At 47.0% G+C, this 25,700-nt stretch overlaps 19 non-coding genes across 19 annotated transcripts; 14 read left to right on the top strand and 5 right to left on the bottom strand.

The window, feature by feature from the left end:
- The first annotated feature begins 9,091 nt into the window (after nt 1-9,091).
- Nucleotides 9,092-9,164, top strand: trnav-cac (transfer RNA valine (anticodon CAC)). Its single transcript has one exon. It is a non-coding gene; the product is annotated as a tRNA-Val (tRNA).
- A 474-nt stretch (nt 9,165-9,638) lies between these two features.
- On the bottom strand, nt 9,639-9,710 carry trnaq-cug (transfer RNA glutamine (anticodon CUG)). Its single transcript has one exon. It is a non-coding gene; the product is annotated as a tRNA-Gln (tRNA).
- Nucleotides 9,711-9,861: 151 nt separating this feature from the next.
- trnad-guc (transfer RNA aspartic acid (anticodon GUC)) lies at nt 9,862-9,933 on the top strand. Its single transcript has one exon. It is a non-coding gene; the product is annotated as a tRNA-Asp (tRNA).
- A 522-nt stretch (nt 9,934-10,455) lies between these two features.
- trnav-uac (transfer RNA valine (anticodon UAC)) lies at nt 10,456-10,528 on the top strand. The gene has a single exon. It is a non-coding gene; the product is annotated as a tRNA-Val (tRNA).
- A 614-nt stretch (nt 10,529-11,142) lies between these two features.
- On the top strand, nt 11,143-11,215 carry trnav-cac (transfer RNA valine (anticodon CAC)). Its single transcript has one exon. It is a non-coding gene; the product is annotated as a tRNA-Val (tRNA).
- Nucleotides 11,216-11,683: 468 nt separating this feature from the next.
- On the bottom strand, nt 11,684-11,755 carry trnaq-cug (transfer RNA glutamine (anticodon CUG)). The gene has a single exon. It is a non-coding gene; the product is annotated as a tRNA-Gln (tRNA).
- A 151-nt stretch (nt 11,756-11,906) lies between these two features.
- Nucleotides 11,907-11,978, top strand: trnad-guc (transfer RNA aspartic acid (anticodon GUC)). The gene has a single exon. It is a non-coding gene; the product is annotated as a tRNA-Asp (tRNA).
- Nucleotides 11,979-12,500: 522 nt separating this feature from the next.
- Nucleotides 12,501-12,573, top strand: trnav-uac (transfer RNA valine (anticodon UAC)). Its single transcript has one exon. It is a non-coding gene; the product is annotated as a tRNA-Val (tRNA).
- Nucleotides 12,574-13,187: 614 nt separating this feature from the next.
- Nucleotides 13,188-13,260, top strand: trnav-cac (transfer RNA valine (anticodon CAC)). Its single transcript has one exon. It is a non-coding gene; the product is annotated as a tRNA-Val (tRNA).
- A 474-nt stretch (nt 13,261-13,734) lies between these two features.
- Nucleotides 13,735-13,806, bottom strand: trnaq-cug (transfer RNA glutamine (anticodon CUG)). Its single transcript has one exon. It is a non-coding gene; the product is annotated as a tRNA-Gln (tRNA).
- A 151-nt stretch (nt 13,807-13,957) lies between these two features.
- On the top strand, nt 13,958-14,029 carry trnad-guc (transfer RNA aspartic acid (anticodon GUC)). Its single transcript has one exon. It is a non-coding gene; the product is annotated as a tRNA-Asp (tRNA).
- Nucleotides 14,030-14,551: 522 nt separating this feature from the next.
- Nucleotides 14,552-14,624, top strand: trnav-uac (transfer RNA valine (anticodon UAC)). Its single transcript has one exon. It is a non-coding gene; the product is annotated as a tRNA-Val (tRNA).
- A 1,161-nt stretch (nt 14,625-15,785) lies between these two features.
- On the bottom strand, nt 15,786-15,857 carry trnaq-cug (transfer RNA glutamine (anticodon CUG)). The gene has a single exon. It is a non-coding gene; the product is annotated as a tRNA-Gln (tRNA).
- Nucleotides 15,858-16,008: 151 nt separating this feature from the next.
- Nucleotides 16,009-16,080, top strand: trnad-guc (transfer RNA aspartic acid (anticodon GUC)). The gene has a single exon. It is a non-coding gene; the product is annotated as a tRNA-Asp (tRNA).
- A 522-nt stretch (nt 16,081-16,602) lies between these two features.
- Nucleotides 16,603-16,675, top strand: trnav-uac (transfer RNA valine (anticodon UAC)). Its single transcript has one exon. It is a non-coding gene; the product is annotated as a tRNA-Val (tRNA).
- A 614-nt stretch (nt 16,676-17,289) lies between these two features.
- On the top strand, nt 17,290-17,362 carry trnav-cac (transfer RNA valine (anticodon CAC)). The gene has a single exon. It is a non-coding gene; the product is annotated as a tRNA-Val (tRNA).
- A 474-nt stretch (nt 17,363-17,836) lies between these two features.
- trnaq-cug (transfer RNA glutamine (anticodon CUG)) lies at nt 17,837-17,908 on the bottom strand. The gene has a single exon. It is a non-coding gene; the product is annotated as a tRNA-Gln (tRNA).
- A 151-nt stretch (nt 17,909-18,059) lies between these two features.
- Nucleotides 18,060-18,131, top strand: trnad-guc (transfer RNA aspartic acid (anticodon GUC)). Its single transcript has one exon. It is a non-coding gene; the product is annotated as a tRNA-Asp (tRNA).
- A 522-nt stretch (nt 18,132-18,653) lies between these two features.
- Nucleotides 18,654-18,726, top strand: trnav-uac (transfer RNA valine (anticodon UAC)). The gene has a single exon. It is a non-coding gene; the product is annotated as a tRNA-Val (tRNA).
- Nucleotides 18,727-25,700: the final 6,974 nt, after the last annotated feature.

Consider the following 25,700-nt stretch of genomic DNA (forward strand, 5'->3'; position numbering starts at 1 on the left):
TATGCCTTGGAAAAGGACTTGGCGGGCTCAGTAGAGAGCAACACACGAAAATCCAGAGAAGTGTCAAACCTGCAAAGGGGAGGATTTGCCCCAAAGTTTCAGACTCCCACAGGAGGAACGACCCTTCGCTCTGGGAGGGTTCTGGAGGAACCAAGAGATAAAAGACCGTCCATCTTTGAGAAGAACCAGAGGAAGACTGTTGCATTGCCAACTGGAGAAGGGCAGGATGACACAGAGGAGGAATTATCCCTCACAATGCCTTTATTGAAGGGAGGAAGGGGTGAACCAGTCTACCACCCCTACAATATCAGAGATCTTGAGGCTCTGGTGAAGCAGCTGCCCCCAATCACGGAGGGAGGAGCCGCTTGGTTGAGGAGACTAGGAAGTCTTACAGAAGGAGAGGAATTGGCTCTGGGAGATTTCCGAGCTATCGGTGGGAGGACCTTCAGAGGAGGAGGCCTCGCAGATGTAGAAGAGATAGCAAGAACTGTATGCCAACCAAACGACGTCCCCTATGCAAGGGTGCGAAATGCTCTCTCTGACGCAGTGCGTGAGAAGTATCCGACTCATAACATGGGCACTACACCTAGGATTGTTTGGACCCCAGAACATTCCCCTAGAGAGTATATGGAGCATGCAAAAGAACAGTGGATTCTTCAAACTGGTGAACATCCTGGGCAGAATGGTGAACCAAGGGCGTGGTTCCGATCTGCAGTATTAGCAGGTCTCCCAGAACGAGTAAGAACAGATTTACAAAAGAATCCTGATTTTGCGGTGGCGGATTCAGCAAAATGGGAGAGGCACATTATACATCGACTTGGGCTGGAGAAAGACGAGGTGAACAAGAAAAAACAGGAGCTGGAGGAGGCGCAAGGGCAGTTAGTAAAATTGAAATTGGCAGAGGCGAGAGAAAAACTAAACGAAAAGAAAAAGGAAACCAAAGATGGACCTAAGAAGATGCTGGTGGCGCAGCCACGGGGCGATCCGGGGCCTGATTGGCCAGATTTGAATCCGGTTCTGTACCCTGATGACCGATGGCCCGCCAATGAATTCCCAAGGCAAGGAAGACCCGCGGGGAATTGGGGGGCTACTAGGTCGCTGAGGGGACGTGGTGGATCCCAAAGGGGAGGTGGACCAAGGGGCCGTGGTCTGGGGGGACCTATGCTGGACCCGAATGTATGCCGAAGGTGTGGAGGACGAGGACATTGGGCTCGTAATTGTCCTACGCCATGGCTACCAGAAACAGCTTATTCATCATCACCCCAGGCACAGGGAACTTTTCGAGGCAGAGTGGGCCAGACAAGGGGACATCAAGCTCCAAACCCAGGCATGGCGCCAGCGGCTCAGTATCCCCTGGGATACTGGGGCGGAGAGGAGGAGCTGTACTGACGGGACCCACAGAGGCCAGACAACATGGGAGGGGCAGATCCTATGTTGTCGATGAGTGTGGAAGGAGATGAAATGACCTTCCTTGTGGACACTGGGGCTACCTATTCAACACTGAAACAAAAACCAAACAGTGCCACACTTTCCAACCATGTGGTCAGTGTTATTGGGTTTTCTGGGGTACCGATGACGCTGCCAACAACCAATCCAGCCCTGACGGTGCTGGGAAAACAGACATTGAAGCACAGCTATGTGGTGTCTCCCCATGTGCCTGTGAACTTGATGGGCAGGGATCTGCTCATTAAATTGGGGGCCACCATCATGTGTTCAGCTGATGGACTAACAGTGACACTTCCAGGAGGAAAAGAGTTTCCGTGCCTGGGGACATTTTCAAAGAACCAGTACTTGCTGAAAGACTGTGAACAAACGACCGCTGACATCTATTGGGGTCGTGTGGTGGAAGAAGGCATACTAAGACAATATCAGTTGTGGAAACCTTGGATTATGGCCTTGGCCGTCTTCTCTCCCCCCAGGGATCCGTTCCATGTCACCCTCTATTATGATAGAAATGATGATGAAATTTACAGGGACCTGTTCCAGTCTGACCTTGAAGGCCAGACTTGGAATGTGTGTTCTCAAAACATCTATGTCGGTCCGGAGGGCGTCGCGGTAGCAGTAAAATTAACCGACGAACAACGGCCTTGGTTCAAAATGGGACCTGATTCAGTGCCCCATATAACATTGGCGGTCCATGAGAGTCATCAGGCGAAGGAGCTGGGGACGATGGTCAAAAGAGCCCTTGAGGAACCTGGCTGGCAAGCTACTCAGATTCCAGACGTTTGGTACTCGCCAAAATGCAAAATTTATCGTATCACTTGTCAATCAGAGGACACAGTGATGTTGGAGCATCAACAAATCTCAAGAATTCATGGGAGAGAAAGAACAGACCATGCGGATGCAGTTGCCGCACTTGCGACTCTTCCTGACACTTTGTGGTCAGCAGGGCCTACGGATGTGGGCCAGGCCACGTGTTCGCCCGTTTTGTTCCAGCTGAAGTCTGAAACGCCAATTTGGAAACCACAGTATAGGCAAAAGAGAGAAGCTGAGGAGGGAATTGCAGAAACCATTGAGGGGCTATTGAAAGTAGGGGTGCTTGAGCCCTCTCAATCCTACTGGAATACTCCTATTTTGCCAGTAGAGAAGCATGGGACAGGAAAGTACAGAATGGCACATGACTTAAGAGCCATCAATGCCATTTTACGTACTGACACGGTGCCAGTCCCAAACCCATACACAGCCTTGACGGCGTTAACACCAGATCAGAAGTGGTTTACATGTATTGACTTAGCGAATGCATTTTTCTGTCTCCCATTGCATGAGTCTCTGAGGGACATTTTTTCATTCACATATGGGGGACAACAGTACAGATACACAAGGTTGCCACAAGGGTTTGCACTTTCCCCTGGCATTTTCAACCAAGTGTTGAAAGAAGCTTTATCGCCATGCCATCTCCCAGAGGGGTGTTCACTAGTGCAATATGTTGATGATTTGCTTATTGCAGCTCCGTCTGCTTCGGCATGCACGGCAGCTTCACTTACCATACTGAAGAGACTCGCTGAGTGCGGTTTCAAGGTCAGTAAAGAAAAGTTGCAGTTGGTCCGACCAGAAGTAACATTTCTGGGCCGTGTCATTGCTCACAAATCAGTGGGTCTGCTAAACACTCATCGTGATCAGATTTTGACACATCCAAGACCGCGTACGGTTAAGGAGTTGCTCTCATTCTTGGGGTTAACAGGATACAGCCGGCACTTCATTCCAAATTATGCAGGCAAAACAGCCCTGTTGAGGGATTTGGTAAAAACGGCAGGTGTCAGAAATCTTAAGGCTGAACTGCCATGGACATCGGCCACTGAGTCGGCATTTATTGCATTAAAACAGGACTTATCTAGATCGGCTGATCTTGCTATTCCTAATTATGAACAACCCTTCTATCTTGATGTTTCTGAAACACACGGGATAGCTAATGGGGTGTTGTTTCAGAAAAAAGGGGGAGGAAGAGATGTACTTATGTACGTCAGCATCAGGCTGAATTCATTAGAGACAAGGCACCCGAGATGCACTCAGCATGCCATTGGGGTGTCAAAAATTATACAAAAGACAGCACATATAGTGAGGGACCATCCGTTGAAGGTGCTGACCACCCACAGTGTGGTGGCATATGTTAACTCACAAGCCTTCACCATGACACCTCTTACACAACAGAGAGTGTGTAGAGTTTTAGACGCTCCTAACTTGACTTTCACACATGAAGGAATTAACATGGCAGATTTAATGGAGTCAGGAGGAGAACCTCATGACTGCGCAAAGAGAGCTGAAGTGGACGAGAGGATAAGAGAAGACTTGAAAGCAGAACCTCTGACAGGAGCTGAAGATTGGTTCACTGATGGATGCTGCTACAGGGATGATGAAGGATTAAAAGCAGGCTACGCGGTAGTTTGCAGAAAAGGGGCTGCATTTGAAGTAAAGGAGGCTGGAAGACTTGAAGGGCAGCAGTCAGCCCAAAGAGCAGAAGTAATTGCTCTAAGTCGAGCTTTGAGACTTGCAAAAGGAAAAAGAGTCAACATTTACACGGACTCAGCTTATGCTTTTGGAGCAGCTCATGTGGAGCTCGCCCAATGGAGAAGAGCAGGATTCAGGACGGCAGATAACGCACCAATCTGCCACAAAAAGGAAATGGAGGAACTTGAGCAGGCCTTGGGAGATCCAGAGGAGGTGAGCATCATAAAATGCAAAGGCCACTCCTCAGGGACCAGCCTGATGGCCAGAGGAAATCAGGAAGCCGATCGAGCTGCAAAAGAGGCAGCGGGTTATAAAGCATCACGACAGATGGTACAAATAACGGTGGAAGAAGAATCAGGAGTTAACATGCTAGAGGAGGCCAGGAAGGCCCAAGGGGAGGCTGCCCCAGAAGAGAAAGGGATCTGGAAGAGTCGAGGAGCCTGGGAAGAAGGAGGTCTCTGGCGAGGACCTGACGGTCGACCAGTGTTGACAGCCAACTTGGCAAAACAGAAGATTGCTGAAGCGCACGGCCTTGGACATGTAGGTGTCGCCCAGATGGGGAGACATCTGTGCCATTGGTGGCATCCCTTCTTGAAGGATATGATCAAGGAAAAGGCTAGGACCTGTCTGATCTGTGGGAAGCATAATCCGAAGCCAGTGATTAAACCAGAGGCAGGTAAGTTCCCCATTCCAGAAAGACCAGGTGAAGAGATTGTCATTGACTTCACTGACATGATTGATCCAGGTCCAGGAGGAGTTCGATATCTACTGGTAAGTGTAGATGCTTTGACGGGTTGGCCTGAGGCATGGCCTACCAAGAGGGAGGATGCAAAAAGTGTGATTAAGTGTTTAATCAATCATTACATCCCCCGGCATGGTTTCCCTAAGCGGATTAGGTCCGACAATGGGACTCATTTCAAAAACAAAGATTTGGCCGAGGTAGAACAGAAGCTGGGGTTACAACATAGATTTGGCACAGTATATCACCCCCAGTCGCAGGGAAAGGTAGAAAGAATGAATCTAAATCTGAAGAATAAAATTGCTAAGATTTCAGCTCACACGGGGCTAAATTGGGTAGCAGCCCTGCCAGTTGCATTGATGATAATAAGATGTTGTGTTAATCAATCCACAGGTTTCACACCATATGAGCTGTTGACAGGACGACAGTTTCCAGGTCCATGGACAACAGTTCCGGCGGAAGAAAGTGTAAAAAGTAATAGAAAACATATTGAATGTTGGAAAGAATTAAAAGCTCTTGTGTCTAGTTTCACACAACAGGTTGGAGAGGGGGTGAAAGCGGAGGACAGGTCCATCCCCGATGCCAAGGCGGTGTGGCTGAAGGTCATTAAGCGAAAGTGGAGAGACCCAAGGTGGACCGGACCTTTCGAAGTAATTGCCCGAACCACCAGTGCTGTCCGTCTAAAGGGGAAAGGGGAGACCTGGTTCCATTGGTCTCAGTGTGCAGTCGCGGACGAGAGTTTGTTGGAGCTAGCTTCCACCCAATCGACGCAGGAGGGAACATAGAGCCAGAATAATACTCGTTCCCCCTGTGCTACGGTCCTCCTCAGTAGTCTACCTGAGTGAGGCGGAGAAAGGAGAGGAGCGTCACGCGCCAAGGAGGAATCCAGTACAGGCTCTTAAATAGGCTAGGGCTCTAGTCTAAAGTATTTGATAGTTTGAAGGAATCGTAATAGTTTTGTATGTTACTCGCATATTTTTATACTCATAACCTTATACTCTTTTTGTAACCTTATCTTTTTAGTATAGAGTAGAAGTAAACGAGCCTGGGAACAGTCATCATGAAATTGTGGGAAAATTGGAAAATAACGGGGTTGTTGGGGTTAATAAGTGTTATAACGTGTTTCTTTGTTTTTTGGCAGACAGGTGAATTGCCCAGACACAGAGGTCTATCCGCTCCTGAGCCCGAACCGATCAAATCGTCGAAAAAAGTCAAGCGTGCGGTTGGTTCAGGTGGGGATGATGGGTGTCTCAAAGCCAGTGGCGGAGTCGAGTTTGGGTATGTTAATGGATCTACAACAGCGTTCACATTCGATTTGTGTCAGGTAATTAAATGCTCGGGTGACGGGAATAGCTGGAGAACATATAATGTGTGGGTTTGTTATCATCCAATGATGTGTTACCCTAAGTCGGTGTGGGGCCCATCATGGGATAGTGACACCTACACCTATGTAACGGATCAGTGGTGTTCTTGGCAGGATGTGGTCGCGTGGACAGGAGTAGGATGGCAGCCAACGGTGCCACCGGCCCTTGAAGGAATAGCTATTCAGAGAGATTATTCTGTTACAAATAACCCTATTACTCTTTCCCTAGGACCATGGAGTGAACTCCCTGAACCTGGGTTTGATGGAGGTGCGTTTTATTTAGTAGTAGGGGTAGATAAAGTAGGGACAGATCCATTTGGGTTAATTCGGGTGAATTTATTTAATCCCAGGTCTAAACCGCTGGGAAATGACTCAGCACTGAATCTCACGGTGCAAACAGATCCCGTAGAGACAGTAACTTACAAGGATCCAGAAGAAAAATGGTTTGTTGCCACTGATTATACTAGGTTAAGACCTCAGGAGTTGATAGAGCGTGCCACAGGTTTTGGAGATAGGAATCTTTGGTTAGATTGGGTGGCTCAAAATGCTAAGGAGCAGAAAGTGGTTGATTGTGTTGCTTGTGCTACCGCTCGACCACATTTGTTTACTGAACCCGCTCCTCTGTATCCAGAGGATGAGTGGGGATATAATTGCATGTTGAGATTAACTAGAGAGGCGGTGGACACAGGTAACTGCACCACTTTGTCAGGTTTATATCCGCCAATTGATAAACGCACACAACCAGGTTCATTCACACCAAAACGAGGTAATTATACATGTTTTGAGTTTTCTACAGACAGAGTGAGATTTAGGCTAGGAAGGATTAATCCAAGCTGGTGCCAGAGGACAATTACAGGTAGGACTACTAATGATGTAAGTGACCCAAGCACAATTATAGGCACCTGGGCGAGAGGTGGGCTATATTATTATTGTGGGGAGTACACCCTTTTGGTGCAGGTTCCCTTGGGGAGTGTGGGAACGTGTGCTTTGGTGCGCTTAGCTGCACCTTTGATGCTCATAGGCAGTAGGCTAGAGACAATTCCACAGCAAGGTGCGGATGTGTCTACAGCCAGACGGAGGAGAGCCACAGGAGCTATCCACAAGTATGATCCAAGACGGGACTCGCCAACCTGGATAGACTCAATAGGAGTTCCCCGAGGAGTTCCAGATGAGTATAAGTTAGTTGATCAGATAGCGGCCGGGTTTGAAAGTGTGTTTCTGTGGGTGACTCCAAATAAAAATGTTGATCGCATTAATTATGTTCATTATAATGTGTTGAGACTCTCTAATCTCACCAGGGACGCGGTGGAAGGTCTTGCAGAACAATTAGGTCCGACGTCGTTAATGGGAATCCAAAATCGCATGGCGCTGGACATGTTATTGGCCGAGAAGGGAGGCGTGTGCGCGATGTTCGGAGATTTATGTTGCACCTTTATTCCCAACAATACAGCTCCGGACGGAACAGTCACGCGGGCGCTGGAAAATTTGAAAACGTTATCTAGAACCATGCATGAGCAATCAGGCGTGAACTCAAGGCTGGGAGATTGGTTCACATCTGTTTTTGGGCAATATAAGGGATTGTTTATGTCTGCCATGTTTTCTCTTCTAGTTTTTCTAGGTTTGTTGCTGATTGGGTGTTGTCTCATTCCTCTGGTGAGGCAGGTGTTGGGTAATCTGGTGAGCAGGGCCATAGCTTCTGGTTCAGCTGGGTCAGCTGGTCCGGAACATATGATGCCGTTGCGAGAAGCCGCCTGGACGGAGGAGTGACACAATATCTTTAAATGTTGGCCTTTTTTCAAAAGGCCAAAGAGGAGGAGTGTGATCAGGAGATATTTTATTTTGTATTCTCACAATCAGTTATCATTGATTATTCATTTGCCATTGTTGAATCTGATGACAGTATAATCTTTTAATTACATCTGTGTTACTTTGAGCAAATATTAATGTACACTGACTGTTTATATTAATCCACACTGACTGTTTATATAAAGTTGTTGCACGTTAGAGCAGAGCAGTCACACCATACAGACCCACGAGTCCTGTTGGGCCCTGGCAGGCCTGCGTGTAATTTTGCACGTACGCCGGTCTCTGCTTACATGCACGCACTTATGTAACACACGCACGGTCACCTACACACTTAGTAATAATAGGAGGGTCATCTGAGGACAGTTTTTCTGATAAATACACTTTCACAAAATGCACAATGTAATACACACTTGTTTTTCTCTTAAGAGTAGCAGTTGATGTCTATATAAGGGAAAACTTTGGGATAGGCGGGGAATTGTTATCATTTGAGATCATTTCCAGTAAAGATCCAACTGTGATGTCATAAAGGCAATATAAGGAGACTGATGCTTCAGTTGACGAGAGGATTCGATTGCAAATTGTCTTTTCCCACTCTTGTGCACAGAGTGTAATAAAGATCACTATTTTTGACACCTACTTCGACTTGGGCTTGCTTTCTTCTCTTCCCTAACTCGACCGAACCTTAACAGGTTCTACTGCTGTTTGGGACACAGACAAGAGAAAGTACTCAAATCTGGTTCAGGTCTCTGACATCTGTAACCTTTGGATGCTCGTCTTGCTAAAGAGTTGTCTATGGCCCAAATTTCTGCAAACTCCACAGACTTCACACAAATCAACAAATCTCCAGTCGCTATATTTCCTGAAGATGGAGGCACAGACTAAGCTCTTGGAAATGACTGGCTCTAGGTGGCCTGCACAGGACTTGGGCCTATTTTCAGCCAATGCCCAAGGCAATGAAACAAATGGGCGCTTTAGGCAACAGTTCTGCTGCCAGAGGTTCTGGGGTTCTTAGGGCAGCATATGTTGAGCTGTGCTTGCTTTAGTGAACTCCTAAATGTCCAAAGTTTAAGTGAGCCTAACATGGAGACTACAGTTCAGACTCCTTGCTAGAGTGCGTCTGTCTCTTCTCCATGGCTCCTTTTACTTCAAGGCCATGATAGGAAGATGTCACCAAATTTGTCAGAGTGCGAGATTACTCAGTGAGACACATTGGAAAGCCAAACAAGCTGTCTTTTGGGGTTTCCGTAGTGTAGTGGTTATCACGTTCGCCTCACACGCGAAAGGTCCCCGGTCCGAAACCGGGCGGAAACATGGGTCTTTTCCTTCTTTGGTTACAAGGGAATTGATATTCACTCTTTAGACAACTCTGCTTGTCCAGCATTTTCTCTGTTTTACTTGCATCCCTATTGAGAATTAAGTCTCTTGGTTTTGTCTTCTGTAGGTTGTGTGCTAGCCAAACAAAGGACATCAAAGAGCTTGTCAAGAAGAAGATCGGGGCCTTCAGAGGTGGCAAAGGGATTGGAAGTGGGAAGAGTGCAAGAGGAAAAGTTGACTTGAGTCAAGGTGGCTAATGAACGATACAGCAGGAAGCTGAAGTGGAAAGTGCAGCAGAAGAGCATGAGCGAGGTTTGGTGCAGCATGAAGACCATGTGCAGATGAGATCAGCCAACACAAGAGGAGTGGAACTGACTGGGCCACTAACTTGCTCTTCAACTGACTAGATTCTTATGCTAGCATGTGCTAATGCTAATGTACCTGTGGAGCAAAGTGCTAGAAAGCCAAATGAGGTTCCACTGAGACTTGAACTCAGATCGCTGGATTCAGAGTCCAGAGTGCTAACCATTACACCATGGAACCCTGCCTGAAGCACACAAAAGATCTGTGTCAAACAGGCATAAAAGTGTAGTTCCTGGTAAACCGATGGGGATTTCTACACGGCCAGCCAAATTTTACCTGTCATACCTGCTGCGAATCGCAGCTTGACGTGACCATTGCAGTGCTTCAGAGGTCCTCGTTAGTATAGTGGACAGTATCTCCGCCTGTCACGCGGAAGACCGGGGTTCGATTCCCCGACGGGGAGTGAGCAGTTTCCTTCTCTGTTCTGCCTTTTACCTGCAATGACCACACACACCTTAATCGCACACCAGATCCTAGTCAATCTAATAATCTAGTCCTATAATGGGCTTGAAGAAACATGAATTCCACCTGTGCGCTCACAAGTCGAAAAGGTCTTCTCAGAAAGAGCTCCCATCAGAAGAGATGCTAGTCCAAGAGAACACTGCTTGTGCAGCATTTTCTCTGTTTTACGTGCGTCCCTACTGACAAATAAGTTTCTTGGTCTTGTCTTCTGTAGATTGTGTGCTAGCCAAACAAAGGACATCAAAGAGCTTGTCAACCAGAAGATCAGCTCCCATGACAAGAGATGCAATCTTGAGATCACAATTTGCATTGTCAATACAGCCATAAGTGGGGGAGTGCTTGAAGAATGACACAAATGGGAGTTCCCTCCTTCTCAATAGTCCTACATGATCTGTCATAAAAGTCCACAAATGTAAGAAAGCATTGAAATGCTCCTTTAATTACTACGGGGTACGCAAGCTCAGTTTCCGTAGTGTAGTGGTTATCACGTTCGCCTTACACGCGAAAGGTCCCCGGTCCGAAACCGGGCGGAAGCATGCGTCTTTGCTTATGCGTCCTGATATAAAAGTGTCTGACTGCAGGCACTGCTTGAACTTGTGGGGTTCTACTGCTGTTTGGGACACAGACAAGAGAAAGTACTCAAATCTGGTTCAGGTCTCTGACATCTGTAACCTTTGGATGCTCGTCTTGCTAAAGAGTTGTCTATGGCCCAAATTTCTGCAAACTCCACAGACTTCACACAAATCAACAAATCTCCAGTCGCTATATTTCCTGAAGATGGAGGCACAGACTAAGCTCTTGGAAATGACTGGCTCTAGGTGGCCTGCACAGGACTTGGGCCTATTTTCAGCCAATGCCCAAGGCAATGAAACAAATGGGCGCTTTAGGCAACAGTTCTGCTGCCAGAGGTTCTGGGGTTCTTAGGGCAGCATATGTTGAGCTGTGCTTGCTTTAGTGAACTCCTAAATGTCCAAAGTTTAAGTGAGCCTAACATGGAGACTACAGTTCAGACTCCTTGCTAGAGTGCGTCTGTCTCTTCTCCATGGCTCCTTTTACTTCAAGGCCATGATAGGAACATGTCACCAAATTTGTCAGAGTGCGAGATTACTCAGTGAGACACATTGGAAAGCCAAACAAGCTGTCTTTCGGGGTTTCCGTAGTGTAGTGGTTATCACGTTCGCCTCACACGCGAAAGGTCCCCGGTCCGAAACCGGGCGGAAACATGGGTCTTTTCCTTCTTTGGTTACAAGGGAATTGATATTCACTCTTTAGACAACTCTGCTTGTCCAGCATTTTCTCTGTTTTACTTGCATCCCTATTGAGAATTAAGTCTCTTGGTTTTGTCTTCTGTAGGTTGTGTGCTAGCCAAACAAAGGACATCAAAGAGCTTGTCAAGAAGAAGATCGGGGCCTTCAGAGGTGGCAAAGGGATTGGAAGTGGGAAGAGTGCAAGAGGAAAAGTTGACTTGAGTCAAGGTGGCTAATGAACGATACAGCAGGAAGCTGAAGTGGAAAGTGCAGCAGAAGAGCATGAGCGAGGTTTGGTGCAGCATGAAGACCATGTGCAGATGAGATCAGCCAACACAAGAGGAGTGGAACTGACTGGGCCACTAACTTGCTCTTCAACTGACTAGATTCTTATGCTAGGGTGTGCTAATGCACCTGTGGAGCAAAGTGCTAGAAAGCCAAATGAGGTTCCACTGAGACTTGAACTCAGATCGCTGGATTCAGAGTCCAGAGTGCTAACCATTACACCATGGAACCCTGCCTGAAGCACACAAAAGATCTGTGTCAAACAGGCATAAAAGTGTAGTTCCTGGTAAACCGATGGGGATTTCTACACGGCCAGCCAAATTTTACCTGTCATACCTGCTGCGAATCGCAGCTTGACGTGACCATTGCAGTGCTTCAGAGGTCCTCGTTAGTATAGTGGACAGTATCTCCGCCTGTCACGCGGAAGACCGGGGTTCGATTCCCCGACGGGGAGTGAGCAGTTTCCTTCTCTGTTCTGCCTTTTACCTGCAATGACCACACACACCTTAATCGCACACCAGATCCTAGTCAATCTAATAATCTAGTCCTATAATGGGCTTGAAGAAACATGAATTCCACCTGTGCGCTCACAAGTCGAAAAGGTCTTCTCAGAAAGAGCTCCCATCAGAAGAGATGCTAGTCCAAGAGAACACTGCTTGTGCAGCATTTTCTCTGTTTTACGTGCGTCCCTACTGACAAATAAGTTTCTTGGTCTTGTCTTCTGTAGATTGTGTGCTAGCCAAACAAAGGACATCAAAGAGCTTGTCAACCAGAAGATCAGCTCCCATGACAAGAGATGCAATCTTGAGATCACAATTTGCATTGTCAATACAGCCATAAGTGGGGGAGTGCTTGAAGAATGACACAAATGGGAGTTCCCTCCTTCTCAATAGTCCTACATGATCTGTCATAAAAGTCCACAAATGTAAGAAAGCATTGAAATGCTCCTTTAATTACTACGGGGTACGCAAGCTCAGTTTCCGTAGTGTAGTGGTTATCACGTTCGCCTTACACGCGAAAGGTCCCCGGTCCGAAACCGGGCGGAAGCATGCGTCTTTGCTTATGCGTCCTGATATAAAAGTGTCTGACTGCAGGCACTGCTTGAACTTGTGGGGTTCTACTGCTGTTTGGGACACAGACAAGAGAAAGTACTCAAATCTGGTTCAGGTCTCTGACATCTGTAACCTTTGGATGCTCGTCTTGCTAAAGAGTTGTCTATGGCCCAAATTTCTGCAAACTCCACAGACTTCACACAAATCAACAAATCTCCAGTCGCTATATTTCCTGAAGATGGAGGCACAGACTAAGCTCTTGGAAATGACTGGCTCTAGGTGGCCTGCACAGGACTTGGGCCTATTTTCAGCCAATGCCCAAGGCAATGAAACAAATGGGCGCTTTAGGCAACAGTTCTGCTGCCAGAGGTTCTGGGGTTCTTAGGGCAGCATATGTTGAGCTGTGCTTGCTTTAGTGAACTCCTAAATGTCCAAAGTTTAAGTGAGCCTAACATGGAGACTACAGTTCAGACTCCTTGCTAGAGTGCGTCTGTCTCTTCTCCATGGCTCCTTTTACTTCAAGGCCATGATAGGAACATGTCACCAAATTTGTCAGAGTGCGAGATTACTCAGTGAGACACATTGGAAAGCCAAACAAGCTGTCTTTCGGGGTTTCCGTAGTGTAGTGGTTATCACGTTCGCCTCACACGCGAAAGGTCCCCGGTCCGAAACCGGGCGGAAACATGGGTCTTTTCCTTCTTTGGTTACAAGGGAATTGATATTCACTCTTTAGACAACTCTGCTTGTCCAGCATTTTCTCTGTTTTACTTGCATCCCTATTGAGAATTAAGTCTCTTGGTTTTGTCTTCTGTAGGTTGTGTGCTAGCCAAACAAAGGACATCAAAGAGCTTGTCAAGAAGAAGATCGGGGCCTTCAGAGGTGGCAAAGGGATTGGAAGTGGGAAGAGTGCAAGAGGAAAAGTTGACTTGAGTCAAGGTGGCTAATGAACGATACAGCAGGAAGCTGAAGTGGAAAGTGCAGCAGAAGAGCATGAGCGAGGTTTGGTGCAGCATGAAGACCATGTGCAGATGAGATCAGCCAACACAAGAGGAGTGGAACTGACTGGGCCACTAACTTGCTCTTCAACTGACTAGATTCTTATGCTAGCGTGTGCTAATGCTAATGTACCTGTGGAGCAAAGTGCTAGAAAGCCAAATGAGGTTCCACTGAGACTTGAACTCAGATCGCTGGATTCAGAGTCCAGAGTGCTAACCATTACACCATGGAACCCTGCCTGAAGCACACAAAAGATCTGTGTCAAACAGGCATAAAAGTGTAGTTCCTGGTAAACCGATGGGGATTTCTACACGGCCAGCCAAATTTTACCTGTCATACCTGCTGCGAATCGCAGCTTGACGTGACCATTGCAGTGCTTCAGAGGTCCTCGTTAGTATAGTGGACAGTATCTCCGCCTGTCACGCGGAAGACCGGGGTTCGATTCCCCGACGGGGAGTGAGCAGTTTCCTTCTCTGTTCTGCCTTTTACCTGCAATGACCACACACACCTTAATCGCACACCAGATCCTAGTCAATCTAATAATCTAGTCCTATAATGGGCTTGAAGAAACATGAATTCCACCTGTGCGCTCACAAGTCGAAAAGGTCTTCTCAGAAAGAGCTCCCATCAGAAGAGATGCTAGTCCAAGAGAACACTGCTTGTGCAGCATTTTCTCTGTTTTACGTGCGTCCCTACTGACAAATAAGTTTCTTGGTCTTGTCTTCTGTAGATTGTGTGCTAGCCAAACAAAGGACATCAAAGAGCTTGTCAACCAGAAGATCAGCTCCCATGACAAGAGATGCAATCTTGAGATCACAATTTGCATTGTCAATACAGCCATAAGTGGGGGAGTGCTTGAAGAATGACACAAATGGGAGTTCCCTCCTTCTCAATAGTCCTACATGATCTGTCATAAAAGTCCACAAATGTAAGAAAGCATTGAAATGCTCCTTTAATTACTACGGGGTACGCAAGCTCAGTTTCCGTAGTGTAGTGGTTATCACGTTCGCCTTACACGCGAAAGGTCCCCGGTCCGAAACCGGGCGGAAGCATGCGTCTTTGCTTATGCGTCCTGATATAAAAGTGTCTGACTGCAGGCACTGCTTGAACTTGTGGGGTTCTACTGCTGTTTGGGACACAGACAAGAGAAAGTACTCAAATCTGGTTCAGGTCTCTGACATCTGTAACCTTTGGATGCTCGTCTTGCTAAAGAGTTGTCTATGGCCCAAATTTCTGCAAACTCCACAGACTTCACACAAATCAACAAATCTCCAGTCGCTATATTTCCTGAAGATGGAGGCACAGACTAAGCTCTTGGAAATGACTGGCTCTAGGTGGCCTGCACAGGACTTGGGCCTATTTTCAGCCAATGCCCAAGGCAATGAAACAAATGGGCGCTTTAGGCAACAGTTCTGCTGCCAGAGGTTCTGGGGTTCTTAGGGCAGCATATGTTGAGCTGTGCTTGCTTTAGTGAACTCCTAAATGTCCAAAGTTTAAGTGAGCCTAACATGGAGACTACAGTTCAGACTCCTTGCTAGAGTGCGTCTGTCTCTTCTCCGTGGCTCCTTTTACTTCAAGGCCATGATAGGAACATGTCACCAAATTTGTCAGAGTGCGAGATTACTCAGTGAGACACATTGGAAAGCCAAACAAGCTGTCTTTTGGGGTTTCCGTAGTGTTGTGGTTATCACGTTCGCCTCACACGCGAAAGGTTCCCGGTCCGAAACCGGGCGGAAACATGGGTCTTTTCCTTCTTTGGTTACAAGGGAATTGATATTCACTCTTTAGACAACTCTGCTTGTCCAGCATTTTCTCTGTTTTACTTGCATCCCTATTGAGAATTAAGTCTCTTGGTTTTGTCTTCTGTAGGTTGTGTGCTAGCCAAACAAAGGACATCAAAGAGCTTGTCAAGAAGAAGATCGGGGCCTTCAGAGGTGGCAAAGGGATTGGAAGTGGGAAGAGTGCAAGAGGAAAAGTTGACTTGAGTCAAGGTGGCTAATGAACGATACAGCAGGAAGCTGAAGTGGAAAGTGCAGCAGAAGAGCATGAGCGAGGTTTGGTGCAGCATGAAGACCATGTGCAGATGAGATCAGCCAACACAAGAGGAGTGGAACTGACTGGGCCACTAACTTGCTCTTCAACTGACTAGATTCTTATGCTAGCGTGTGCTAATGCTAATGTACCTGTGGAGCAAAGTGCTAGAAAGCCAAATGAGGTTCCACTGAGACTTGAACTCAGATCGCTGGATTCAGAGTCCAGAGTGCTAACCATTACACCATGGAACCCTGCCTGAAGCACACAAAAGATCTGTGTCAAACAGGCATAAAAGTGTAGTTCCTGGTAAACCGATGGGGATTTCTACACGGCCAGCCAAATTTTACCTGTCATACCTGCTGCGAATCGCAGCTTGACGTGACCATTACAGTGCTTCAGAGGTCCTCGTTAGTATAGTGGACAGTATCTCCGCCTGTCACGCGGAAGACCGGGGTTCGATTCCCCGACGGGGAGTGAGCAGTTTCCTTCTCTGTTCTGCCTTTTACCTGCAATGACCACACACACCTTAATCGCACACCAGATCCTAGTCAATCTAATAATCTAGTCCTATAATGGGCTTGAAGAAACATGAATTCCACCTGTGCGCTCACAAGTCGAAAAGGTCTTCTCAGAAAGAGCTCCCATCAGAAGAGATGCTAGTCCAAGAGAACACTGCTTGTGCAGCATTTTCTCTGTTTTACGTGTGTCCCTACTGACAAATAAGTTTCTTGGTCTTGTCTTCTGTAGATTGTGTGCTAGCCAAACAAAGGACATCAAAGAGCTTGTCAACCAGAAGATCAGCTCCCATGACAAGAGATGCAATCTTGAGATCACAATTTGCATTGTCAATACAGCCATAAGTGGGGGAGTGCTTGAAGAATGACACAAATGGGAGTTCCCTCCTTCTCAATAGTCCTACATGATCTGTCATAAAAGTCCACAAATGTAAGAAAGCATTGAAATGCTCCTTTAATTACTACGGGGTACGCAAGCTCAGTTTCCGTAGTGTAGTGGTTATCACGTTCGCCTTACACGCGAAAGGTCCCCGGTCCGAAACCGGGCGGAAGCATGCGTCTTTGCTTATGCGTCCTGATATAAAAGTGTCTGACTGCAGGCACTGCTTGAACTTGTGGGGTTCTACTGCTGTTTGGGACACAGACAAGAGAAAGTACTCAAATCTGGTTCAGGTCTCTGACATCTGTAACCTTTGGATGCTCGTCTTGCTAAAGAGTTGTCTATGGCCCAAATTTCTGCAAACTCCACAGACTTCACACAAATCAACAAATCTCCAGTCGCTATATTTCCTGAAGATGGAGGCACAGACTAAGCTCTTGGAAATGACTGGCTCTAGGTGGCCTGCACAGGACTTGGGCCTATTTTCAGCCAATGCCCAAGGCAATGAAACAAATGGGCGCTTTAGGCAACAGTTCTGCTGCCAGAGGTTCTGGGGTTCTTAGGGCAGCATATGTTGAGCTGTGCTTGCTTTAGTGAACTCCTAAATGTCCAAAGTTTAAGTGAGCCTAACATGGAGACTACAGTTCAGACTCCTTGCTAGAGTGCGTCTGTCTCTTCTCCATGGCTCCTTTTACTTCAAGGCCATGATAGGAACATGTCACCAAATTTGTCAGAGTGCGAGATTACTCAGTGAGACACATTGGAAAGCCAAACAAGCTGTCTTTCGGGGTTTCCGTAGTGTAGTGGTTATCACGTTCGCCTCACACGCGAAAGGTCCCTGGTCCGAAACCGGGCGGAAACATGGGTCTTTTCCTTCTTTGGTTACAAGGGAATTGATATTCACTCTTTAGACAACTCTGCTTGTCCAGCATTTTCTCTGTTTTACTTGCATCCCTATTGAGAATTAAGTCTCTTGGTTTTGTCTTCTGTAGGTTGTGTGCTAGCCAAACAAAGGACATCAAAGAGCTTGTCAAGAAGAAGATCGGGGCCTTCAGAGGTGGCAAAGGGATTGGAAGTGGGAAGAGTGCAAGAGGAAAAGTTGACTTGAGTCAAGGTGGCTAATGAACGATACAGCAGGAAGCTGAAGTGGAAAGTGCAGCAGAAGAGCATGAGCGAGGTTTGGTGCAGCATGAAGACCATGTGCAGATGAGATCAGCCAACACAAGAGGAGTGGAACTGACTGGGCCACTAACTTGCTCTTCAACTGACTAGATTCTTATGCTAGCGTGTGCTAATGCTAATGTACCTGTGGAGCAAAGTGCTAGAAAGCCAAATGAGGTTCCACTGAGACTTGAACTCAGATCGCTGGATTCAGAGTCCAGAGTGCTAACCATTACACCATGGAACCCTGCCTGAAGCACACAAAAGATCTGTGTCAAACAGGCATAAAAGTGTAGTTCCTGGTAAACCGATGGGGATTTCTACACGGCCAGCCAAATTTTACCTGTCATACCTGCTGCGAATCGCAGCTTGACGTGACCATTGCAGTGCTTCAGAGGTCCTCGTTAGTATAGTGGACAGTATCTCCGCCTGTCACGCGGAAGACCGGGGTTCGATTCCCCGACGGGGAGTGAGCAGTTTCCTTCTCTGTTCTGCCTTTTACCTGCAATGACCACACACACCTTAATCGCACACCAGATCCTAGTCAATCTAATAATCTAGTCCTATAATGGGCTTGAAGAAACATGAATTCCACCTGTGCGCTCACAAGTCGAAAAGGTCTTCTCAGAAAGAGCTCCCATCAGAAGAGATGCTAGTCCAAGAGAACACTGCTTGTGCAGCATTTTCTCTGTTTTACGTGCGTCCCTACTGACAAATAAGTTTCTTGGTCTTGTCTTCTGTAGATTGTGTGCTAGCCAAACAAAGGACATCAAAGAGCTTGTCAACCAGAAGATCAGCTCCCATGACAAGAGATGCAATCTTGAGATCACAATTTGCATTGTCAATACAGCCATAAGTGGGGGAGTGCTTGAAGAATGACACAAATGGGAGTTCCCTCCTTCTCAATAGTCCTACATGATCTGTCATAAAAGTCCACAAATGTAAGAAAGCATTGAAATGCTCCTTTAATTACTACGGGGTACGCAAGCTCAGTTTCCGTAGTGTAGTGGTTATCACGTTCGCCTTACACGCGAAAGGTCCCCGGTCCGAAACCGGGCGGAAGCATGCGTCTTTGCTTATGCGTCCTGATTGTGATCAGGAGATATTTTATTTTGTATTCTCACAATCAGTTATCATTGATTATTCATTTGCCATTGTTGAATCTGATGACAGTATAATCTTTTAATTACATCTGTGTTACTTTGAGCAAATATTAATGTACACTGACTGTTTATATTAATCCACACTGACTGTTTATATAAAGTTGTTGCACGTTAGAGCAGAGCAGTCACACCATACAGACCCACGAGTCCTGTTGGGCCCTGGCAGGCCTGCGTGTAATTTTGCACGTACGCCGGTCTCTGCTTACATGCACGCACTTATGTAACACACGCACGGTCACCTACACACTTAGTAATAATAGGAGGGTCATCTGAGGACAGTTTTTCTGATAAATACACTTTCACAAAATGCACAATGTAATACACACTTGTTTTTCTCTTAAGAGTAGCAGTTGATGTCTATATAAGGGAAAACTTTGGGATAGGCGGGGAATTGTTATCATTTGAGATCATTTCCAGTAAAGATCCAACTGTGATGTCATAAAGGCAATATAAGGAGACTGATGCTTCAGTTGACGAGAGGATTCGATTGCAAATTGTCTTTTCCCACTCTTGTGCACAGAGTGTAATAAAGATCACTATTTTTGACACCTACTTCGACTTGGGCTTGCTTTCTTCTCTTCCCTAACTCGACCGAACCTTAACAACCTGGTGCCGAAACTCCGGGTGGGGAGGAGTTGCAACCTGCAGCTCGTCGGGGAAGGTGACAAAGGGGTCGAAGGCCAGCAGCCTATCTGAGTGACACCAGGCGACATAAGAAAAGGTGAGTGCCACCTGTTGATTTTTATCCAAAGGCGCTATATTGGAAGTTAAAACTAAATTTAATTAAATAATATTCACTCAGTCTGGGCTTCTGGCGTTGGTCCATAGTGATCTTGACTAATTAGTTGTAAAATAGGGCATAGTAGTCTGACTAAATTCATTGTTGTTCATTTTGGGGGTGAATTTTGAGTTAAGAAGTTATGTGTTTAAGTTAATACGGTTTAAGGTGTGTGGAAACAAATAAATACGGCTTAAGAGGTTAACTGTGGGTTGACTGGGATGCCAGCCAGTCAATCGGTAGTGTAGGGATAATTTGGTTTTGATTGAGTAGCAAAAACGCGGTTTTGGGTCTCAGGTAATTAAACTGGAGGGCAGGGTACCCACAGTGAGGCTTTTAAAATAAGTAAATTTAATTTAGGACTGGGGCGTGGCCCCTAAGGGCGTAGTTCAGCTCAGCGCTGTGGCGGCGACACCTGACAGTGGACGCACCGTTAGACTATTTGCTTGGTTGGTTGCCAGGGGGATTCGGGCGCCCCGAATAAACCGAAACGGTCGAAGGGAGACCGTTTCTTTTACTGCGCCAGATTGACAGATAGAGTCGCGGACCGGCTGCCTCCTATTTAAACGTCAGGAGCTTGTGAACTTTAAGTAAAGCCAAAAGCGTGATCTGGGATATTTCACGCTGCTGGTGGAGATCCGGGTGTCCGGGCGGGGAAGCAGTTTTAAAGTACTAGAACTTAGTAATTTGACCGTTTTCAAGGCGGCGTACTTGAGACGGGTAATTGATCAGCAAGAGCGAGGCTCTGGGCTGAAAGATGCTTTTAAATTAGTCAAAAATTTAGCAACACCAGCAGAGAAATAGAGAAGTGAGATAAAGTTGTTCTGGCATATGGTGTTTTTTTTAGGAATTTGAGCGCTATCGGGAGGGCGTTCCCGAGGTGTGTGTTGACCAGCAAGGCTAGGCCTGGGCTATAGGTGCTTTTAAATTAGTCAAAAAGATAGGAGTAACCTCTTCTGGTATATGACGTCTATGGGGCCCGTGTATACTGTATATAAATTACTCGTGTGTCTGTGCATTTAAAAGTGTAAATTGTATAAACTGTCTTGTGTTGTTGAACTTTTTCTGTGTGGATTCAGAGTGTGTGAAAAAACGAAAACGCCTTTCTCTTCTCTCGCTCTCAGGGAACAGAGAGTGTGTGTGTATCTCTCCTGAAGGAAAGGGGAGGGGTGTGTGGTGCTGCGCAGTAGCGGGCACACGCGCGCGAGTACGAGCGGAGTGTGTGTGTGTACAGCTGCGACCCTATTTCTCCCTTTCTGTCCTTCTGAGCTTCTTTTCGTTAGGTGAAAGGGGGTCTCAGAAGTATGGTTAAAAGATTTCAGTATATTAAATAAACTAAACCTTGTAGTCTTGTGTTGGTGATTTCCTAATGTGATTATGGTTTAATAGAATTCCATGAGTAATGATCCCTTGTGTAAAACTCCAGTAAGGTAGGATGCGGGGATAAATATCTTGACAAAATTTGAGAACTGTGTGTGATTGTTGGGAGATTTTTAGTTGGGTCGTATTTCTTTCTCTACCTGGAAAAGGCAGAGATCTGTGCTCTATTTGATGTTGTGTAAATAAAGCTTTTAAAAGTTGGTTGAGTCTCTCGTATAAGGAGGGAAAACGGTGCGTGGTAGATTGTTTGGATTATTCTTGTATGTGAAAACTTTGTAGTTGTTAGGGAAGTGAATGTGAGAGTGAATTTTCGCTGGCTTTGCGTGCTTAAAACTGTTAGATTAGACGTTTGTCAAGCTTTGAGCTTGAAAGGAGGATTAGAGGGTGTGTGTGTGTGTGTCTGTGGGCGGTCTCTCTCTCTCAGGCTGGAGCCTAGCGGAAGTTCGGCTTGACCAGCTTGTGAGATTCTGACTGCCGAAAGGAAAATACAACGAGGCAACCCCTAGGGGAGGAGCCTAAGACCGGCCATTTTGGTAAGGTAAGTGAGGTCAAAAAGCAAAATGGCTGAAGAGGAAAAGGCGACCCCTGGAGGGGGAAAGAGATACAAGCCACTGAAGGAGCAAATACAGGAATTGAAGAAAGCCATTAAAATGACTGAAGGGACGTCTTCAAAAGAGATTGCTCGTCAGTGTCAGGATTTAGAAAAAGAAGTGAAGGAATTATGTGAAAATCAACAGAAGACATTGGAGGACAGAATCCCTCTCCACTCCCTCTTTCAACGACAAGGGGAGAAATGTGAAGAGAGAATCAAGGAGCTTGAAGAGGAATCTTTAGGACGTTTCCAGGGGAGAAAAATAAAGGCTGAAAAGAAACTTATGATGGAAAAACAAAGTAAGTATTGTAAGCTTATGATTATCTCCCAAGGTGTTTCCCACTGGATGCAAGAGGAAGTGAACGACATCCAGCCAGCCTTAAAGAAGGAAGCTGAGGCTGAGGGAAAGCTATATCCCAGCCTGAAGGACTTCCTGAGTGGCCCACCCCCACCTTATATTTGTCCAGTGGTGGCCCTGGAGGGTGGTACTATGTGGGGGCCCGAAGGAAAAACAGGAAGAGTGACAGGTGGAATTGTCAACTTACAGGAGAATCCTCCATCATCGACATCTGCTCCAGCCACAGTGGAGGCAGACACAGGAGTAGTGCAGCCACAATCAGGGGCACCTGCACAGAAAGCGATGCAGTCTCAATCAGCGGCAGCTGCATCAGAGGTAAGTCAGCCGCACCCAGTTGCTGGGACATCACAAGGAATTACTACACGGGGGTTGATCTTGATTCCTCCCGCTCTTTTTAGCCCAGATAGAGCTACAGAAGAAGCTCAACCTGTGGCGTCTACAAGTACCGGACAGGTGACAATGCAACAGCCCAGCCAGGAAAATCCATCCCAGGAGGTCTGGACTTCAGAGGAAGACTCACCTTCAATGCAGTATCAGAAGGCGCCATCAAAGGCGACCCGAAAAACTAATCAGAGGTCAACGGTTGATGAGTCTGAGAAAGAACAGTGGCAAGGCCACGTTTTTGGAAAAGAATCTGACAATCGGGAGGCTGTGATACAACTGGAACGCCTCTTGAGAAAATTGGAGGAGGAAGGCGTAGCAACACCACGTAGCGTAGCACAAACACTTTATGCCTTGGAAAAGGACTTGGCGGGCTCAGTAGAGAGCAACACACGAAAATCCAGAGAAGTGTCAAACCTGCAAAGGGGAGGATTTGCCCCAAAGTTTCAGACTCCCACAGGAGGAACGACCCTTCGCTCTGGGAGGGTTCTGGAGGAACCAAGAGATAAAAGACCGTCCATCTTTGAGAAGAACCAGAGGAAGACTGTTGCATTGCCAACTGGAGAAGGGCAGGATGACACAGAGGAGGAATTATCCCTCACAATGCCTTTATTGAAGGGAGGAAGGGGTGAACCAGTCTACCACCCCTACAATATCAGAGATCTTGAGGCTCTGGTGAAGCAGCTGCCCCCAATCACGGAGGGAGGAGCCGCTTGGTTGAGGAGACTAGGAAGTCTTACAGAAGGAGAGGAATTGGCTCTGGGAGATTTCCGAGCTATCGGTGGGAGGACCTTCAGAGGAGGAGGCCTCGCAGATGTAGAAGAGATAGCAAGAACTGTATGCCAACCAAACGACGTCCCCTATGCAAGGGTGCGAAATGCTCTCTCTGACGCAGTGCGTGAGAAGTATCCGACTCATAACATGGGCACTACACCTAGGATTGTTTGGACCCCAGAACATTCCCCTAGAGAGTATATGGAGCATGCAAAAGAACAGTGGATTCTTCAAACTGGTGAACATCCTGGGCAGAATGGTGAACCAAGGGCGTGGTTCCGATCTGCAGTATTAGCAGGTCTCCCAGAACGAGTAAGAACAGATTTACAAAAGAATCCTGATTTTGCGGTGGCGGATTCAGCAAAATGGGAGAGGCACATTATACATCGACTTGGGCTGGAGAAAGACGAGGTGAACAAGAAAAAACAGGAGCTGGAGGAGGCGCAAGGGCAGTTAGTAAAATTGAAATTGGCAGAGGCGAGAGAAAAACTAAACGAAAAGAAAAAGGAAACCAAAGATGGACCTAAGAAGATGCTGGTGGCGCAGCCACGGGGCGATCCGGGGCCTGATTGGCCAGATTTGAATCCGGTTCTGTACCCTGATGACCGATGGCCCGCCAATGAATTCCCAAGGCAAGGAAGACCCGCGGGGAATTGGGGGGCTACTAGGTCGCTGAGGGGACGTGGTGGATCCCAAAGGGGAGGTGGACCAAGGGGCCGTGGTCTGGGGGGACCTATGCTGGACCCGAATGTATGCCGAAGGTGTGGAGGACGAGGACATTGGGCTCGTAATTGTCCTACGCCATGGCTACCAGAAACAGCTTATTCATCATCACCCCAGGCACAGGGAACTTTTCGAGGCAGAGTGGGCCAGACAAGGGGACATCAAGCTCCAAACCCAGGCATGGCGCCAGCGGCTCAGTATCCCCTGGGATACTGGGGCGGAGAGGAGGAGCTGTACTGACGGGACCCACAGAGGCCAGACAACATGGGAGGGGCAGATCCTATGTTGTCGATGAGTGTGGAAGGAGATGAAATGACCTTCCTTGTGGACACTGGGGCTACCTATTCAACACTGAAACAAAAACCAAACAGTGCCACACTTTCCAACCATGTGGTCAGTGTTATTGGGTTTTCTGGGGTACCGATGACGCTGCCAACAACCAATCCAGCCCTGACGGTGCTGGGAAAACAGACATTGAAGCACAGCTATGTGGTGTCTCCCCATGTGCCTGTGAACTTGATGGGCAGGGATCTGCTCATTAAATTGGGGGCCACCATCATGTGTTCAGCTGATGGACTAACAGTGACACTTCCAGGAGGAAAAGAGTTTCCGTGCCTGGGGACATTTTCAAAGAACCAGTACTTGCTGAAAGACTGTGAACAAACGACCGCTGACATCTATTGGGGTCGTGTGGTGGAAGAAGGCATACTAAGACAATATCAGTTGTGGAAACCTTGGATTATGGCCTTGGCCGTCTTCTCTCCCCCCAGGGATCCGTTCCATGTCACCCTCTATTATGATAGAAATGATGATGAAATTTACAGGGACCTGTTCCAGTCTGACCTTGAAGGCCAGACTTGGAATGTGTGTTCTCAAAACATCTATGTCGGTCCGGAGGGCGTCGCGGTAGCAGTAAAATTAACCGACGAACAACGGCCTTGGTTCAAAATGGGACCTGATTCAGTGCCCCATATAACATTGGCGGTCCATGAGAGTCATCAGGCGAAGGAGCTGGGGACGATGGTCAAAAGAGCCCTTGAGGAACCTGGCTGGCAAGCTACTCAGATTCCAGACGTTTGGTACTCGCCAAAATGCAAAATTTATCGTATCACTTGTCAATCAGAGGACACAGTGATGTTGGAGCATCAACAAATCTCAAGAATTCATGGGAGAGAAAGAACAGACCATGCGGATGCAGTTGCCGCACTTGCGACTCTTCCTGACACTTTGTGGTCAGCAGGGCCTACGGATGTGGGCCAGGCCACGTGTTCGCCCGTTTTGTTCCAGCTGAAGTCTGAAACGCCAATTTGGAAACCACAGTATAGGCAAAAGAGAGAAGCTGAGGAGGGAATTGCAGAAACCATTGAGGGGCTATTGAAAGTAGGGGTGCTTGAGCCCTCTCAATCCTACTGGAATACTCCTATTTTGCCAGTAGAGAAGCATGGGACAGGAAAGTACAGAATGGCACATGACTTAAGAGCCATCAATGCCATTTTACGTACTGACACGGTGCCAGTCCCAAACCCATACACAGCCTTGACGGCGTTAACACCAGATCAGAAGTGGTTTACATGTATTGACTTAGCGAATGCATTTTTCTGTCTCCCATTGCATGAGTCTCTGAGGGACATTTTTTCATTCACATATGGGGGACAACAGTACAGATACACAAGGTTGCCACAAGGGTTTGCACTTTCCCCTGGCATTTTCAACCAAGTGTTGAAAGAAGCTTTATCGCCATGCCATCTCCCAGAGGGGTGTTCACTAGTGCAATATGTTGATGATTTGCTTATTGCAGCTCCGTCTGCTTCGGCATGCACGGCAGCTTCACTTACCATACTGAAGAGACTCGCTGAGTGCGGTTTCAAGGTCAGTAAAGAAAAGTTGCAG

This window comes from Copadichromis virginalis, linkage group LG8, assembly GCF_057382275.1.
Source record: "Copadichromis virginalis isolate Kocher_CV1m ecotype Utaka linkage group LG8, C_Virginalis_male_GT1.1, whole genome shotgun sequence".
NCBI classification, from domain to species: domain Eukaryota; kingdom Metazoa; phylum Chordata; class Actinopteri; order Cichliformes; family Cichlidae; genus Copadichromis; species Copadichromis virginalis.